We start from the raw sequence: 3,651 nt of genomic DNA on the forward strand, positions 1-3,651 counted from the left end.
TCTTCTTTTTTTTTTTTTTTTTTTTTGCCTCTTGTTCTGTCCCCTCTCTGGGAGCGAGGCGGCGGCCCGGGGCGGGGGTCACCCCCACCCTCAGCGCCCGCCGCGGTGCCTGGCGCCCCAGCCCGCACCGTGGGGCCTCCTCTTGTCCCAAGCCGCGACACCGCCGTCACGCGGCAGCATGCGTGGCTTCTGGACTGTCAGGTCTCAGACCAAAGGTCTGCTCTGTGGGAACCGACACGCTGGAGGAAACCTTGAGAGTCTGAGAGGGGAGGGAGTTCCAGAAGAAGGCCAGGATGTCATTTTGAGGGAGTATGTGACCAGAACTCGTCCCGTTGCTTTTGGGGTTCTATGGGCTACACGTAGGAATCTTTGGTGGTGGCACCTGATGTTGGGGGATCCGGAGTCACACCCAGACCTGCTCCACAGGCCTCCTTTTACTTTTCTCTTCGGATTCATTATTTTTAAAAAGTGTCTCTTATCTCTATGATTGCATTTTCTTTTCTCTCTCTTTTCAAGCAGATGATGGGAGTCCAAGTATTAAGGTGACATGTGTTGCCCGTGCCCCCCTCCCCCCTGTGTTCTTATTCATTTACCTCTGATGTCGTTCCAGCGTATTGTGGGGGTACCAATGTTAAGGTCGGGTACGTTGCCCTCTCCCAGCCTCCCCCCTCGGGTCAGAGCCTCAAGTGCGCCCATCCCCCAGTCGGTGCGCACCCACCCCATTCCTAATGGAGGTGTATGCCCATCCCCTCCCCCCACCCGCCCGACACCCACCCGATGAAGGTGATTCCTCTGTGTCCACTTAGGTGTCCATCGGTTCGTACCCATTTGCTGGTGAGCGCGAGCACGTGGTGCTCGTGTGTCCATTCTTGGGCTACCTGGCTTACTGGAACGGGTTCCAGCTCTGGCCAGGAGAACCACGAGAGGTGCCCTCTCACCGCTGCTCCTCCTAGCTGAATAGCACTCCGTGGTGTCCACGCGCCACATTTCATTTACGCACTCGTGGGTCGATGGGCACTCGGGTCGCTTCCAGGTCTTTGCGATTGTGACTTGTGCCCTGACTCTAACCCTAACCCTTACCCAGCCCGTCTCCTCCTCGGCCCCTGCCTGACTGACTCCTTCCCGCCCGGCCTGTCACCTGTCACCGTCCTCTGCCCCTGCCTGACACGCTCCTCCCCGCCCGGGCCGTCACCGTCCTCGGCCCCTGCCTGACGGGGCTCCTCCGTCGCCTGGGCCTTCCAAGGGCTTGGTGTGGACGCTGGTTCCAGGACGCCCTCCCAGGAACCCGGTAGCAGGGCGGCCGCAGCGTCTCGCGCCACCCAACCGTCCGCCGGCCGGCGGCCGTCGCTAAGTGGCCTGCGGGGGACGTGCCCCCACTGTGGGGCGGGCGCCCAGCCTGGTGTCTTCTCCGAGGCCCCGTGGCTGCTTTCCCCCCCCCCCCGCAAGGGGAGAGCCGCGGAGGTGGGGACCGCCTCCTCGTGGGGACGTACACCCAGCTCTCCACGTCGGATTCCGGGGCTCTCTGTCCTGCCAGAAGGCCCAGCTGGCCTGCGGGTCCTTAGAGTGGCAAAAACATCCGAAAACTGAGATTGAGGGTCCGGTGGTTGTCTGCACTTTTGTGCTGGGCACCCCAGGGAGGCCCGGGGGCTGGCTGGACAACGCGGTCTGCTGGGCAGGGGGGGGGGTTTGGAGGAGCAACTGATGCCCTTTGCACTTTGGGTAGCAAGTGTCTGAGGTGTCTCTGAGCCCTGCGCCATGTCGGGGGTGGGGGGTGGGAGGTCGGGGGGGTGGAGGAGCAGGAGGAGGAGGAGGAGGAGGTGGGAAGGGCCGTGGCCTGCAGTCGTCTTCCCGGGGTGGCTTCTTCCACAGGCTGCTTGGCCTGGGCTCCCTGCACCTGGGCCTTTGGAGGACTGGCCCTGTGCTTGCCAACGCTTCCCCTGCAGGGACCCAGAGCTGGGAGGTTGCATCTCTCAGCCCTGGGTCGGGCAGAGCCCCAGCGGGCCATGCCCACAACCTCTCTCAGCACGGGTCCCCCAGAAGGCTCCTTTGGGACCAGGATTCTCTTGCGGGTGACTCTTTAAGGTCTGGCCCCTGGATGGAGGGGCACCAGGAGTAGAGGAGCAGGAAGGGGAAGGGGGTGGCCATGCGAGGGGACACTTTCAGGCCAAGTCCCAGCTTCAGCCTGATCCTCCTGGGAACCCCGGGGTGTACGTCACACCTCCTGGTTGTCCCGCTCTGAGACAAGGAGCCGGGCTTCGCATTCCCCCAGCAGCCAGTCGTGGGCTGAGGACACCTGGGGCGTTGGGAACTCCCTGGCTTCTCCTTGGCTTAACATCTGGAGCTGCTTGTGAATCGTGCCGCCACACACACCCGAGTGCAGGTGTCTTCTGCACACTGCGGGCCTCGCTCTTCTGAATGCCGCTAGCTCGCCACCCACCCACGGGTGAACCTGGTCAGGGTACTTTCTCTCGGGGGCAGACTCTGATCCTGGCGGGCTACCGGTGTTTCTGTTTGCTCGTTTCTTTCTTCCATTTCGGGAAAGGCTTCCTTACTGGGTGTGGAAATCTCCTATGCCTTTCCTCGCCTATTCTGTCAGCTTTAAAATTCTCTTTCAGTTGCCACCCTCACAGATGGATTAGGAAACTCTTTCCGGTGCACTCATTAGTGAAATGACCTCAATGAAGCTGGAATCCAATATCTAATGGCCGATTTTTAGCGAGTCCACACGCCAGGGTGGTCGGGGTCCAATGCAGCCCCGGCCAGGCCCAGGCCCCGGCCCCTTGGACTGGGCCACAGGAGGACACAGAGGAGGGTCCCGGCCGCCCCCGGTCGCGTTGCCGGCAGTTCTCCAAGGGCTTGGGCGTTTTCCAGAGGTAGGAGATGGAGGGGACTGATTTCTTCAGCGCCCCACAAACCACGCCACCCCACCCATGGGACACATCCCTAGAGAGAGAGAGAGACGCCCCATACACTCGCTCCCCTCCCCCATGCGCTGTGCCCCAGCCCGGGCCCGGGGGAATAGGCGGCAGCCCACCCACAGGGTGGGGGGCCCAGCTGAAAGGGGTTGTCGGGGAGGGCGGCCCCTGCCTGGGGTCAAAGGGCGGGCGATCCGCGCGTGCGCAATCGGCGGCGGAGGCGGCGGCGGCGGCGGCGGCGGCGGCGGCGGCGGCCACGAGCTGGGGGTGGGGGGCGGGTAGGTGAAGGAGGCCAGGCGAGGAGAGGAAGGGGGCTGGAAGGTCTCCACCTTGGCGAGTCCAGCCGTGGAGGCGCATCTTGTGTGAGTGTGAGTGTGTGTGTGTGTGTGTGTGTGTGTATAGAGAGACAGCCCCCCACCCCGGCCCACCGCTCCCTGCCCGCCCCGCCCCGCCCCGCCTGTCACCCCCGTCCCTCGGAGCCCGCCGGACCCGGCCGGTGAACTCAACAGGCCCGGCCCGGCGCGGGTCAGCGCCGGTGCGGGGCCTGGGGCGGGAGGAGGCGGCGGGGAAGCGCAGAGAGGCTCGGCTTCTTGAGCGGGGCAGGGGCGCCCTCCGCCGTCTAGGGCCACACCACCCTGAACGCGCCCGACCTCGTCTGGTCTCGGAAGCTAAGCAGGGTCGGGCCTGGTTAGTACTTGGATGGGAGACCGCCTGGGAATACCGGGTGCCGTAGGCT

The 3,651-nt window shown here is 64.0% G+C and overlaps 1 non-coding gene across 1 annotated transcript; it reads left to right on the top strand.

Moving 5' to 3' along the window:
- Window positions 1-3,532: 3,532 nt before the first annotated feature.
- LOC142869429 (5S ribosomal RNA) lies at window positions 3,533-3,651 on the top strand. The gene has a single exon (XR_012918057.1). It is a non-coding gene; the product is annotated as a 5S ribosomal RNA (ribosomal RNA).

Source organism: Microcebus murinus, unplaced genomic scaffold (genome assembly GCF_040939455.1).
Source record: "Microcebus murinus isolate Inina unplaced genomic scaffold, M.murinus_Inina_mat1.0 scaf076_hap2_Mmur4.0, whole genome shotgun sequence".
Classification (NCBI taxonomy): domain Eukaryota; kingdom Metazoa; phylum Chordata; class Mammalia; order Primates; family Cheirogaleidae; genus Microcebus; species Microcebus murinus.